A 15,209-nucleotide genomic window follows, 5' to 3' on the forward strand; every position below is an offset into this window, starting at 1 on the left:
CACTACACTTACGTGGCAGAGCCCAGTCTACACACTTCTGAAACCCCGGATCAATCAGGACGGACCGCAAGAAATTAAACCTGAGCTGAGAAGCTTGCATAAAATTGAAACTTATCTTACACCTACTAATGAACAGGTCTCTGAGTAACACCTGGGGTTTGAGGTATGGGTTTAGGTACATACTGGGTTGAGAGGTGAATCATGCTTTCCAGGTGAAGGTACAGATTCAGTCACTAACATTATTAAGAAGGTCAAGCTCAGCTAGCCTTCTATCTGCATTTCTAATATCTTTCTGTTGACTTAATTTACTCTTAATTCTCTCCCTTTCCTCACTTACGTTCCTCTCTTGAATACATGCTCCAGATAGTTCCTGTTCAGCATTAATTTGAGTCTCAAATGCTGTATTTTCAGCTTCATTCAATACATGATCAATTTGCCTATCCTCACGTTGTCTATGTAACTCTGCAGCCAGATTTGGATGTGCTATGCACCTGGATTCACATCAAATGTTACAATAAGAACTCAGGTTCTAGGAAGTTGTTACACACTGTCAGTTACACCAAATAATAGGTTGGAACTGACTACACTAAAGTGAAAGAATAACAATGAAAGAGTTTAAGTATTTAGTGACAAATGTGGCAATAGCATACAAAAGTAAATGCAACAGTATACGTGAACACACGAAGCAAACAAAAAATATCTCCCAAATTCACTTGTATGTAGAAAATGATATTCTACACAGGAAAGTTTAGACCAAACAAACCCTAAGTGAGCACTTCTAACTTGTACCAAAAACTTACCAGAGCCCTAGACATTTGTCTACAATATCATATTAAAGTCCAACATGCCCTCTGCTTCCACGTGGCCATGATGTTCACTCAAACACCAGAAAGCATAAGGCCATGTTTGGTTCGTCTGACCACCTGCAACTCTCTGACGAAAACCCTGTTGACTTCCATGGAGGCCCAACCAACGGTCCCTCTCAACCAATCAGCACTGCTAAGACATCAACAGCATCCAATCAGTGCCCGTTAATCATGCACACCTCTCGTCACTATATGCCGTTTCATAAAACACCGATGTCACCTCTCCACAAGCTCGATGAGCACAGTCCGTTTCACTAGATGATACTCTGGCACATTTAGAACAAGATTGTTCACCTTGCTGATCTCCCCCACACCCATCTCCAGGATGTCAGTTTGAGATTGATGACTTCATTCTGGAGACCTTGTCTTTTGTTTGCCTATATTTAGAACAAGATTGTTCACCCTGCCATACTCACTTAGTCCCATCTCCAGGATAAACTTCAACATGCCCATCTCCAGAACCCATCAGTTTGAAAGTGATAACTTCATTCTGAAGAGCTTGTCCTTTGTTTGGACACATTTGGACAAGACTGTTCACTTTGCCAAACTCCATCACACCCATCTTAGGACATGCATCAGTTTGAGAGTGATGACTTCATTCTGGAGACCTTGTCCTTTCTTTGGCCACATTCAGAACAAGATTGTTCACTTTGACAAACTCCATCACACCCATCTCAGGACATGCATCAGTTTGAGAGTGATGACTTCATTCTGGAGACCTTGTCTTTTGTTTGCCTATATTTAGAACAAGATTGTTCACCCTGCCAAACTCACTTAGTCCCATCTCCAGGATAAACTTCAACATGCCCATCTCCAGAACCCATCAGTTTGAAAGTGATAACTTCATTCTGAAGAGCTTGTCCTTTGTTTGGACACATTTGGACAAGACTGTTCACTTTGCCAAACTCCATCACACCCATCTCAGGGCATGTGTCAGTGTGAGAGTGATGGCTTCATTCTGCAGACCTTGTCCTTTCTTTGGCCACATTCAGAACAAGATTGTTCACTTTGACAAACTCTCCCACACCGATCTCCAGGACATACATCAGTTTGAGAGTGATGACTTCATTCTTAAGAGCTTTCCTTTCTTTGGACACATTTAGAACAGGATTGTTCACGTTGCCAACTCACATAGTCCCATCTCCAGGACAAATCTCTCTGCGCCCATCTCCAGTACCCATCAGTTTGAAAGTGATGGCTTCATTCTGGAGAGCTTGTCCATTGTTTGGACACATATAGAACAAGATTGTTCACCTTGCCAAACTCCCCCAGACCCATCTCCAGGACAAGTGTCAGTTTGAGAGTATAACTTCATTCTGGATAGTTTGTTCTTATTGATCTTTGATATGTTTTGATACTTGTCCTGTATTTATAATATCTGACTGTCACTGTCACTGGAAGAATTGTATGAGCAGATTGTAAATGGTGTGTTGTGTTTATAAGATTGTGACTGCATGGAATAAACCTTGACTGTAACAGTCCTGTAAAACTCTAGTATGGTTAATGAATAAAGACAGGATGCTTGTTTAAAAAATGAATAATTTTAATACATACAAAACGAAAAGTGTTTAACAAATAAAGTGTCCTCAATCACATGGAAGAAAGTTCATTAATTGTATATTATTTTCTGCATTTCAAATGTTACTTGTCCCCTGTACCTACATGCTTCAAATCCTACTTCTTATTCTACTGTCACCCAGTCCGTGAAGAAATACATCCACTGGGATGCTTTCTGTCTCGGTCAAGTCATCGCCCCAAGCCGTGGATGCATCCAGGGTATAGTGGAGAGTGATCGAAACGTATACCCTGGAGATTATCGATAGTCTAAATACAGGACAAGTCTAAATATAGCACAAGTGCAAATACAGCACAAGTCCAAATATAGCACAAGTTTAATTATAGCACAAGTCTTAACACAGCACACCACTGCCCTTCATATCCGCAGGCATATGTTATGTATTACACTTAGAATATTTCTACAGAATGAATACCACTGCTGCATAACACTACAAAGGAGTTACTAGGGCTGTACACATACAGTTGAAGTATATTGTGAAAACAGTGTAATGTGCATAATACCATGGTAATATTCACCAATAGGCCTTGGCTGAGTATCAAGGGTGAAAAGGGATCTTCCAAAATTAATATATAAAAGTATGACCTTGAATATATTGTTTCATCATGTTAAAAGAGCATCACTTACCTTCCGAGTCAAAGCCATCTACCAGGTCTTGTGAGGTAGGCCTGTCTCCCAAATCCTTCAGCACCATAGCCTCAGGTAGAGAGGGTGAGGGGGGCTTCGGTCCGCCACCTGTCTTTGGCCAGCGTATTGCGTCTGCTTTGTCCTTCGCTGGCAAATATGTACAATGTATGGACATATATCTTAACTAACATAACAATCTTACAAAACACTGTCGTATTGGCATTTATGACTATATTACATTTAAATTTTAAATTATCTACCAGCTATGAATTGCAAAAGACGTAAAAACTTAAATTACTTACTCTGAATCACTTTTTATAAGTAAATATCATTACCATACATATGCATGACATTATGTATAAATGAAATGCATGAAAATGTGTAACTATATTGTATATGGGATTTCAGTCTATATTTGAAATTGTTAAACTTGTCATAAGGTATGTCTTCCGTTAATTGTTATTTTCCAATTATTCTCTTTTTATTTTGCAAATTATGATTGTTTATTGAATATTTTTTCTTACCGCTCTCCTTTATATTAGCATATTGCTTCTTCATCTCATCAACTGTTTGTTTTACCAAACTGGATGTCCGGCATTAGTTTGATGTCTCGCTCTTGAGAACAGTTCTTGTAACTCATGTTTACTTGCAGCAGAGGGGGATTAAACGGGGAAGGTCCCTGAAGGGCCATGAAATGTTTAATAATTCAGGGATATAAAACAGATTGTATGGCTTGTTGACTTTCTGTACCATTGACTACACATATAGGTGAGCTTCAGTGCCGGGTCAGTGTCCACTCCAAACATCAGTCGACGTTGTGTGTGTGTTAACTGAGACTTTACAAGTAGAATGCTATATAAGTAGGTGATAGTGCCAGTGTGAGTCTGATTCCCCACCTGGGTACAATAAATGAAGCCCATTTCCGGTGTCCCTGGCCATGATATTGCTTGAATATTACTAAAAGTGGCAAAAAATACTACACACGCACACACAACACACACAGATTACAAAGCCTGGCTTATATATATATATATATATATACGCAGGGATCGATTTAGGGCTTTGTTACTTTCACTGGTGCAACCCAATCTTACACAGTGCAACCTAGTTATTAGTCTAACTTGCACCAGGTGTAAGTCAATATTTGAGTGGGTAAACCTTCGAATAAAAATCTAAATAATTTAGCAAATGTCTTTCATGACATATTGCAATAAAAGCAGTGCAACTGGAATTTGGCTGGTCCAACTAGGTTTTTATCTTAGGTTGCACCTGGTGCAAGTACGTTAACATCTCTTAAATCGAGCCCTGATAAGCATCTGCAGCCTGTATTCACATTGACTGACATGGGCTGATGTCATGATACACATTCACCAAACAGCCATACAAACAATGGTCGTACTTGAGTTTCATAAAAGGTGACTATGCTTGTCGTAAAAGGCGACTAACGGGATCGGGTGGTCAGGCTTGCTTACTTGGTTGACACATGTCATCGGTTCCCAATTGCGCAGATCGATGCTCATGCTGCTGATCACTGGATTATCTGGTCCAGACTCGATTATTTACGGACCGCCGCCATATAGCTGGAATATTGCTGAGTGCGGCGTAAAACTAAACTCACTCACTCGTACTTGCGTTATGTTAGTGTGAGTAAAGTTTTACGCTGCTTTTAGCAATATTCCGGCCATATCACAGTGAGGAATGCCAGAAATGGGCTTCTAACTTTGTAACCATGTGGGGAACCTGGGCGTGACGAGCGAATGCTTTAACCAATAGGCTATCCCACCGTACTGGAACTGTCATACATTACTACAGGCCTTAAGGTTCACAAAGTAATTGTAGCTCCTGCAATTATAGATTGCAGTAGTCACATTGATGTGATCACATCCACCAGAGAGTAGAGCCCTGTTCCTCGAAGCTAGGCTGGTGCTATGGTTATCACAACTCACATACATTAACATGCGTTGTTGTGTGTAATAGGCGGAGACGCCTCCTCATGTTCTCCATCCTTGAACAGACTATACATGGTGTCTTCATTTTCGGTTTTTTTCTTGTTTGAGTTTTTTCACTTCAGCCCCACCATCTGTGACATTTCTCTCACCTGTCTCTACGATTGCCTGTCTCTACCTGCCAATGTTAGTGATTGTAGGACATTTCTACTTCCATTGTTTAGGAATGTTCTACTGTTTTCATATTTATACGTATACAGTTTTTATAACTTTACCAGCCATTAGATATGCACTAGTTTTCTAAGTATGTGTTGTCGTTTGTTACTCAGTACAATGTCCACATGAACGTTATTGTCGATATTTTGCAAGCAGTGCAATAAAAAGTGAACAATTGCTGAAGTGTTTGTTTTCTTTCTTAGACATCCTTATTATATATTCTGTGTCATGTCCCGTGTGTGTGTCATGGGATTGGGATGTGGCACTGTGTGTGCTGTCAACCAGCGGTTGCTTGGATACAACTTTAATATTGTTGATTGCAGCGCTACAGAACATCCACTCACTAGTCCAGTGCAAGTTGTCATGGTGATAAGTTGTTGTTGCTTGGATACAACTTTAATATTGTTGATTGCAGCGCTACAGAACATCCACTCACTAGTCCAGTGCAAGTTGTCATGGTGATAAGTTGTTGTTGCTTGGATACAACTTTAATATTGTTGATTGCAGCGCTACAGAACAGCCACTCACTTGTCCAGTGCAAGTTGTCATGGTGATAAGTTGTTGTTGCTTGGATACAACTTTAATATTGTTGATTGCAGCGCTACAGAACAGCCACTCACTTGTCCAGTGCAAGTTGTCATGTGATAAGTTGTTGTTGCTTGGTTACAACTTTAATATTGTTGATTGCAGCGCTACAGAACAGCCACTCACTTGTCCAGTGCAAGTTGTCATGGTGATAAGTTGTTGATACAGGTGTGATGGACATCCTTGCTGGACAAATAAGTGTTGTGTGGTCAAGCCGGTATACCTGAAGGGCATGTGGTGACTTTACCTTGATTGTACCATATTACTGAAGAGGGGTCAACACACACTGATCATTGAGAGGATTCAGGGACTGAACACTCCCCACACTGCCCATGCTTGCCATACAAGTAAAATATCGAGGATCAGCAGGTTACAGTTAATTGTGTGGATTGTACCTGAAGATCAGCTAGTTACAAATCATTATGTGTGGATTGTACCTGAAGATCAGCTAGTTACAAATGATTGTGTGTGGATTGTACCTGAAGATCAGCTAGTTACAAATGATTGTGTGTGGATTGTACCTGAAGATCAGCTAGTTACAAATGATTGTGTGTGGATTGTACCTGAAGATCAGCTAGTTACAAATCATTATGTGTGGATTGTACCTGAAGATTAGCTAATTACAAATGATTGTGTGTGGATTGTACCTGAAGATCAGCTAGTTACAAATCATTATGTGTGGATTGTACCTGAAGATCAGCTAATTACAAATAATTGTGTTGATTATACCTGAGGATCAGCTAGTTACAAATGATTGTGTGTGGATTGTACCTGAAGATCAGCTAGTTACAAATAATTGTGTGGATTATACCTGAGGATCAGCTAATTAAAATGATTGTGTGTGGATTGTACCTGAAGATCAGCTAGTTACAAATGAATCTGTGTGGATTGTACCTGACGATTAGCTAGTTACAAATGATTGTGTTTGGATTGTACCTGAGGATCAGCTAGTTACAAATGATTTGTGTGGATTGTACCTGCAGATCAGGTAGTTACAAATGATTGTGTGTGGATTGTACCTGCAGATCAGCTAGTTACAAATGATTGTGTGTGGATTGTACCTGAGGATCAGCTAGTTACAAATGATTGTGTGTGGATTGTACCTGAAGATCAGCTAGTTACAAATGAATCTGTGTGGATTGTACCTGACGATTAGCTAGTTACAAATGATTGTGTTTGGATTGTACCTGAGGATCAGCTAGTTACAAATGATTTGTGTGGATTGTACCTGAGGATCAGCTAGTTACAAATGATTTGTGTGGATTGTACCTGAGGATCAGCTAGTTACAAATGATTGTGTGTGGATTGTACCTGAGGATCAGCTAGTTACAAATGATTGTGTGTGGATTGTACCTGCAGATCAGCTAGTTACAAATGATTGTGTGTGGATTGTACCTGAGGATCAGCTAGTTACAAATGATTGTGTGTGGATTGTACCTGAGGATCAGCTAGTTACAAATGATTGTGTGTGGATTGTACCTGCAGATCAGCTAGTTACAAATGATTGTGTGTGGATTGTACCTGAGGATCAGCTAGTTGCAAATGATTGTGTGTGGATTGTACCTGAGGATCAGGTAGTTACAAATGATTGTGTGTGGATTGTACCTGAGGATCAGCTAGTTACAAATGAATGTGTGTGGATTGTACCTGAGGATCAGCTAGTTACAAATGATTGTGTGTGGATTGTACCTGAAGATCAGGTAGTTACAAATGATTGTGTGTGGATTGTACCTGAGGATCAGGTAGTTACAAATGATTGTGTGTGGATTGTAGCTGAGTATGTATAAGTTACAACTGATTGTGTGTGGATTGTACCTGAGTATTAATTAGTTACAGCGTATCGTGTGTGGACTGTAGCTGAGGATCAACTGGTTACAATTGATTGTGTGTTGCACCACGACACAATGTGGGGGCAATCACCACAGACTTCCACCAGAGAAATCACCCAGTTGTACCAGTGGGTATTCCGGGTTGGCATTGGTTGACAGTGACCAGGTGATCAGGCTCTGCGACTTAGTTCATAGCGTGTCCTTGCGCCCCTATGAGACGGATCGCAGCTCACAATAAACCACTGGTTTCTCTAGTCCAGACTGAAACAGAGGCCAGGGGTTAGCTTAGTGGTTGCAGCGTTCACTAGTCTCTCGGAACATCCGGATTCGAATCACCAAATGTGTAGATGTATGAAACCCATTTCTGGTGTCTCCCACCATGTTATTGCTGGAATATCAGTGAAAGCGGTGTACAATATTGACCTTTCAGTCACTACAGATTCAATTCCAGTGCCCCGTTCCTCAAAGCGATCGTAACCCTGAGACGACCATAACTCCCATAGACTTACGACAGTCGTAAAGCTACGATCGCTTTGAGGAACGGGGCCCTGATCAATTGCAGGCCGCCGATGTGTTGTTAGAATGTTGTAAACATGAAACAAATAACTTGAAAAACAGGTGACTATAACTTATTGTGGTTTATTCCTGAGCTATTGCATTGACAATTGGATATTGGTATAAAATTATTTCTAAGATTCTTCAAGATCAAAGGCTGATTTACGTCATAACGTGAAACACACACTCACACTCACACCACAAAACACACGGCACCACACCAACACGTGTAAAACCCATTTCTGGTGTCCGCCCCCGTGGCATTACTTGAACATTGTAGGGGCGGTGAGGTAGCCTAGTGACGTTCACTCTTCACGCCGAAGTCCCGGGTTCGATTTCCCACATGGGCACATTGTGTTAAGCCCATTTCTGGTGCCCCCTGCCGTGATATTGCTGGAATATTGCTAAAACGGCGTCAAACTAAACTCACTCACTCACTGAATATTGTGATAGGCGGAGTCAAACCACACTCACTCATTCAGACGACAAGGCTGTCTGAGACAGTCGAGTAAATAAATGTGTCAGCCGGGCACCTGCAGTGACGATCTCTCCTAGACAGGTCCTTGCTGACGCGTCACATGCCTGTCTATTACACCAGCAGTGACGATCTCTCCAAGACAGGTCCTTGCTGACACGTTATATACCTGTGTATTTCACCTGCTGCGATGATCTCTCAAAGACAGTTCCTTGTGGACACGTTACACACCTGTCTATTACACCTGCAGTGACGATCTCACAAAGACAGGTGTTAGCTGACACGTTATATACCTGTCTATTATACCTGTATCGGTGATCTCTCAAAGACAGGTCCTCATGGACACGTTATATACCTGCCTATTACAGCTGCAGTGACGATCTCTCAAAGACAGGTCCTTATGGACACTTTATATACCTGTGTATTACACCTGCTGCGATGATCTCTCAAAGACAGTTCCTTGCTGACACGTTACATACCTGCCTATTACACCTGCAGTGACGATCTCTCCAAGACAGGTCCTTGCTGACACGTTACATACCTGTCTAATACACCTGTAGCGATGATCTCTCAAAGACAGTTCCTTGTGGACACGTTACATACCCGTCTATGAAACCTGCAGTGACGATCTCACAAAGACAGGCCCATGCTGACACGTTACATACCTGTCTATTACACCTGTAGCGATGATCTCTCAAAGACAGTTCCTCATGGACACGTTATATACCTGCCTATTACAGCTGCAGTGACGATCTCTCAAAGACAGGTGCTAATGGACACGTTACATACCTGTGCAGTACAGCTGCAGTTACGATCTCTCAAAGACAGGTCCTTGCTGACACGTTATATGCCTGTCTATTACAGCTGATGTGTCAACTATCTCTCAAAGACAGGTCCTAATGGACACGTTATATACCTGTCTATTACACGTGCAGTGACGATCTCTCAAAGACAGGTGCTAGCTGACACGTTATATACCTCTCTATTACAGCTGCAGTGACGATCTCTCAAAGACAGGTCCTTGCTGACACGTTATATACCTGTGTATTTCACCTGCTGCGACGATCTCTCAAAGACAGTTCCTTGTGGACACGTTACATACCTGTCTGTTACACCTGCAGTGACGATCTCACAAAGACAGGTCCTAGCTGCACGTTATATACCTGTCTATTACACCTGTAGCGGTGATCTCTCAAAGACAGGTCCTCATGGACACGTTAAATACCTGCCTATTGCAGCTGCAGTGACGATCTCCCAAAGACAGGTCCTTATGGACACGTTATATACCTGTGTATTACACCTGCTGCGATGATCTCTCAAAGACAGTTCCTTGCTGACACGTTACATACCTGCCTATTACACCTGCAGTGACGATCTCTCCAAGACAGGCCCATGCTGACACGTTACATACCTGTCTATTACACCTGTAGCGATGATCTCTCAAAGACAGTTCCCCATGGACACGTTATATACCTGCCTATTACAGTTGCAGTGACGATCTCTCAAAGACAGGTGCTAATGGACACGTTACATACCTGTGCAGTACAGCTGCAGTTACGATCTCTCAAAGACAGGTCCTTGCTGACACGTTATATGCCCGTCTATTACAGCTGAGGTGTCGACGATCTCTCAAAGACAGGTCCATGCTGACACATTATATACCTGTCTATTACACGTGCAGTGACCATCTCTCAAAGACAGGTGCTAGCTGACACGTTATATACCTGTCTATTACAGATGCAGTGACGATCTCTCAAAGACAGGTCCTAATAGACACGTTATATACCCGTCTATTACAAATGCAGTGATGATCTCTCAAAAACAGGTCCTTGTCGACACGTTATATACCTGTCTTTTCCACCTGCAGTGACGATTTCTCAAAGACAGGTCCTAATGGACATATTATATACCTGTCTGTTACAGCTGCAGTGACGATCTCTCAAAGACAGGTCCTAATAGACATATTATATACCTGTTTATTACACCTGCAGTGAAGATCTCTCGCAGACAAGTCCTCATGGACACGTTGTATACCTGCCTATTACAGCTGCAGTGACGATCTCTCAAAGACAGGTCCTTATGGACACGTTATATACTTGCCTATTACACGTGCAGCGATGATCTCACAAAGACAGGTCCTAATGGACACGTTATATACCTGGCTATTACACCTATTGTGACGATCTCTCCAAGACAGGTCCTCACGGACACGTTATATACCTGTCTATTACAGTTGCAGTGACGATCCCTCAAAGACAGGTCCTAATGGACACGTTATATACCTGCCTATTACACGTGCAGCGATGATCTCACAAAGACAGGTCCTAATGGACACGTTATATACCTGCCTATTACACCTGTTGTGACGATCTTTTAAAGACAGGTCCTTATGGACACATTATATACCTGCCTATAACACGTGCAGCGATGATCTCACAAAGACAGGTCCTAATGGACACGTTATACACCTGCCTATTACACCTGTTGTTACGATCTTTTAAAGACAGGTCCTTATGGACACGTTATATACCTGCCTATTACACGTGTAGCGATGATCTCACAAAGACAGGTCCTAATGGACACGTTATATACCTGCCTATTACACCTGTTGTGACGATCTCTCAAAGACAGGTCCTAATGGACACGTTATATACCTGCCTATTACACCTGTTGTGACGATCTTTTAAAGACAGGTCCTTATGGACACATTATATACCTGCCTATTACACGTGCAGCGATGATCTCACAAAGACAGGTCCTAATGGACACGTTATATACCTGCCTATTACACCTGTTGTGACGATCTTTTAAAGACAGGTCCTTATGGACACGTTATGCACCTGCCTGTTACAGCTGCAGTGACGATCTCTTAAAGACAGGTCCTTATGGACACGTTATATACCTGCCTACTACACGTGCAGCGATGATCTCTCAAAGACAGGTCCTAATGGACACGTTATATACCTGCCTATTACACCTGTTGTGACGATCCCTCAAAGACAAGTCCTCATGGACACGTTGTATACCTGCCTATTACAGCTGCAGTGACGATCCCTCAAAGACAAGTCCTCATGGACACGTTGTATACCTGCCTATTACAGCTGCAGTGACGATCTCTCAAAGACAGGTCCTTATGGACACGTTATATACCTGTCTATTACAGCTGCAGTGACGATCTCTCAAAGACTGGTCCTAATAGACATATTATATACCTGTCTATTACACCTGCAGTGACGATCTCTAACAGACAGGTCCTAGCTGACACGTTTTATACCTGTCTAGTAAAACCGAGGTGTCGACGATCTCTCCAAGACAGGTCCTAATCCACACGTAATATACCTGCCTATTACACGTGCAGCGATGATCTCACAAAGACAGGTCCTAATGGACACGTTATATACCTGCCTATTACACCTGTTGTGACGATCTTTTAAAGACAGGTCCTTATGGACACATTATACACCTGCCTATTACAGCTGCAGTGACGATCTCTTAAAGACAGGTCCTTATGGACACGTTATATACCTGCCTATTTCACGTGCAGCGATGATCTCACAAAGACAGGCCCTAGCTGACACGTTATATACCTGCCTATTACACCTGTTGTGAAGATCTCTCAAAGACAGGTCCTAATGGACATGTTGTATGCCCGTCTATTACAGCTGAGGTGTCGACGATCTCTCAAAGACAGGTCCTCATGGACACGTTATTTACCTGCCTATTACAGCTGCAGCGATGGACTCTCAAAGACAGGTCCTAGCGGACACGTTATCTATTGGTGTCATCAGCTGCTGAGCGGGATACGTCTGTTGCACGTACAAGTGAGCACCGCAACGTGAGATACACCTCACGTCCCAAAACTCGTGCAGGAATACCAGAAAGATACTTGTCGGGATGTGGGCGAGGACGAGGGTATGAGAGACAGTTACAACTTAAAGTCTATATCAGGACTTCCAGCAACACTGACTCACCAGTGAGTATCACAAGCATTTGATGACTCGTGCCTTAGTGTCAGTACAGACGAGACACGGATCAAGGATATAGTCAATGGTGATATATTTAATGACTAGGTTATATTTAACAAGGATACGGAGTTCAACGGTAGGAAATCATTAAGTGCCCATTGTGTTCTGCACCTAACAATTATCCGCCCCAGAGAACGCCCACTGCACAATCACTCGTTCTACGAAACATCCTCCTTATCCACCCACCCATCAAAACACATCTCTCCACCCACAAGTCCGACACCCATCAACCTGTCATCAACATACACCCCGACTCTCCACCCACAAGTCAGACACCTATCAATCTGCCATCAACATACACCCCAACTCTCCACCCACAAGTCCGACACCCATCAACCTGCCATCAACATTCACTCCTGACTCAAACACTCTGACTTCAACTCCACAACCACCCTGACTTCTCCATACAAGTCCGACACCCATCAACCTGACTCTTCCACCCACAAGTCCGACACCTATCTATACATACACCCTGACTCTCCACCCACAAGTCCGACACCCATAAACCCTGCAACCATCAACATACAGCCTGACTTCCACCCACAAGTCCGACACCCATCAACCTGCCATCAACATACACCCCGACTCTCCACCCACAAGTCAGACACCCATCAACCTGCCATCAACATACACCCCGACTCTCCACCCACAAGTCCGACACCCATCAACCTGCCATCAACATACACCCCGACTTCCACCCACAAGTCAGACACCTATCCTATCAACCTGCTATCAACCTGCTATCAACATACACCCTGACTTTCCACCCACAAGTCCGACCTGCACAACCATCAACCCCAAGTCCGACACCCATCAACCTGCATCAACATACATCCTGACTTCCACCCACAAGTCTGACACCCATCAACCTGCCATCAACATACACTCCACCCACAAGTCCTACACCCATCAACTGCCATCAACATACACCACTTCCACCCACAAGTCCGACACCCATCGATCAACATACACCGCGACTCTCCACCCACAAGTCCGACACCCATCAACCTGCATCTGAACCCACAAGTCAGACACCCCATCAACCTGCTATCAACATACACCCTGACTTTCCACCCACAAGTCCGATCAACCCATCATCTGACTTCCACCCACTGACACCCATCAACCTGCATCAACATACACCCTGACTCTCCACCCACAAGTCAGACACCCATCAATCTGCCATCAACATACACCCTGACTCTCCACCCACAAGACACCCATCAACCTGCCATCAACATATACACCCTGACTTCTCCACCCACAAGTCAGACACCCATCAACCAAGCTATCAACATACACCCTGACACACCTATCAACCTGCCATCAACATACACCCTGACTCTCCACCCACAAGTCCGACACCCATCAACCAAGCATCAACATACACCCTGACTTCCACCCCAAGTCCGACACCCATCAACTCCATCCATACACCCTGACCCACAAGTCCGACACCCATCAACCTGCCATCAACATACACCCCGACTCTCCACCCACAAGTCCGACACCCATCAACCTGCCATCAACATACACCCCGACTCTCCACCCACAAGTCCGACACCCATCAACACCAATATACACCCTGACTCCACCCACAAGTCCCACCCACTGACTTCCACCCAAGTCCGACACCCATCAACCTGCCATCAACATACACCCTGACTTCCACCCACAAGTCCGACACCCATCAACATCAACATACACCCTGACTTCCACCCACAAGTCACCCATGACACCCATCAACCTGCCATCAACATACACCCTGACTTCCACCCACAAGTCCGACACCCATCAACCTGCCATCAACATACACCCCGACTCTCCACCCACAAGTCCGACACCCATCAACCTGCCATCAACATACACCCCGACTCTCCACCCACAAGTCCGACACCCATCAACCTGCCATCAACATACACCCCGACTCTCCACCCACAAGTCCGACACCCATCAACCTGCCATCAACATACATCAACATATACCCTGACTCTCCACCCACAAGTCTCGACACCCATCAACCTGCCATCAACATACACCCCGACTCTCCACCCACAAGTCCGACACCCATCAACCTGCCATCAACATACACCCCGACTCTCCACCCACAAGTCCGACACCCATCAACCTGCCATCAACATACACCCCGACTCTCCACCCACAAGTCCCATCAACCCATCAACATCTCCGACACCCAATCAACATACACCCCGACTCTCCACCCACAAGTCCGACACCCATCAACCTGCCATCAACATACACCCCGACTCTTCACCCCACATATACTCCAAGGTAATTTTGTACCTACCCGCACCACCCTCTCTACAATAAATATGACCCACCAACAATCAACCCTGTATATCTCGTCCCCACGAAACCCTCCCTGACTGTTCATCTTTCCCACCGTCAAACATACCCAGTAGTGCCCATAGTAAGTCTACACTAATGCAGTTTCAGGGTGAAGAAATTCATTGGGCTCCTATTTATTATATTCAATTTAGATGATTTA

The 15,209-nt window shown here is 43.6% G+C and overlaps 1 long non-coding RNA gene across 1 annotated transcript; it reads right to left on the reverse strand.

The window, feature by feature from the left end:
• Positions 1 to 8,264: 8,264 nt before the first annotated feature.
• On the reverse strand, positions 8,265 to 14,850 carry LOC124289606. Its single transcript, XR_006901710.1, has 6 exons — positions 14,776 to 14,850; positions 14,167 to 14,219; positions 13,264 to 13,369; positions 11,095 to 12,984; positions 9,592 to 11,032; positions 8,265 to 9,526 (listed from the first exon to the last, which is right to left on the reverse strand). It is a non-coding gene; the product is annotated as an uncharacterized LOC124289606 (long non-coding RNA).
• Between the last annotated feature and the right edge of the window lie 359 nt (positions 14,851 to 15,209).

The sequence above is a fragment of the Haliotis rubra genome, unplaced genomic scaffold (assembly GCF_003918875.1).
Source record: "Haliotis rubra isolate DU_JTF1 unplaced genomic scaffold, ASM391887v1 Scf444, whole genome shotgun sequence".
Classification (NCBI taxonomy): domain Eukaryota; kingdom Metazoa; phylum Mollusca; class Gastropoda; order Lepetellida; family Haliotidae; genus Haliotis; species Haliotis rubra.